Source organism: Aplysia californica, unplaced genomic scaffold, assembly GCF_000002075.1.
Source record: "Aplysia californica isolate F4 #8 unplaced genomic scaffold, AplCal3.0 scaffold00031, whole genome shotgun sequence".
Taxonomy (NCBI): domain Eukaryota; kingdom Metazoa; phylum Mollusca; class Gastropoda; order Aplysiida; family Aplysiidae; genus Aplysia; species Aplysia californica.
In genome coordinates this window covers 2126673-2127274 of record NW_004797301.1, presented here as the reverse complement: position 1 = coordinate 2127274, position 602 = coordinate 2126673, and the positions used below count along the sequence as shown (strand labels likewise).

The 602-nt window shown below is 46.5% G+C and overlaps 1 protein-coding gene across 1 annotated transcript in view; it reads left to right on the top strand.

Moving 5' to 3' along the window:
* The window catches only part of LOC101857926 (actin-related protein 5), a gene marked incomplete at its 5' end in the record, with an annotated part of 43796 nt that overhangs the window by 11406 nt on the left and 31788 nt on the right, over positions 1 to 602 (top strand).

Sequence of the window (602 nt, the reverse complement as noted above, 5' to 3'; positions counted from 1 at the left end):
ATACCATACCATACCATACCATACCATACCATACCATACCATACCATACCATACCATGAGCTCTCGTGGCCTAGAGGTTAAGGTGTTCGCATCTCTTTCTATTATACTCCCGGGTTGGAATCCGGATAACGACGGAAAGTTTTCTTCTCTAAAATTTTCTCCTTTCACATCCTTTCCTACTCTTTAACAATGTCTTTTCGTCTGCTTTTGTCTCCACTTTCTGCCCCGCCCCCCCTCACCTCCTTTGCCCCCTCCTCTAGGCCTCTGATTCTTTCTGCAGCCGTTCTACTGCTTTTCCTTGACTCCTTCTAACTGCTGTCTTTCAGCCACACCCCTGATCTTATGGTAGGTAAGGTCTACACCTAGCTTTCTCGGACAAGGGCGAAAAATCTTAGAGGGCCCATGTGCAAGTTGCGCACATTAAAGATCCCTTGGTGGTCCAAAATTGATAAGAGTAGTCTTCGGCGGCCACCCTGGCAAAATTCAAAATTTCCTACTAACTGAAAATGTTCAATGTGTCCCGCATGCTCATATGACCTGATGCAGTTGCTAGCGCCTTAAAACACTTACCCCCCCCCCAAAATGCCTTACTATACCACACC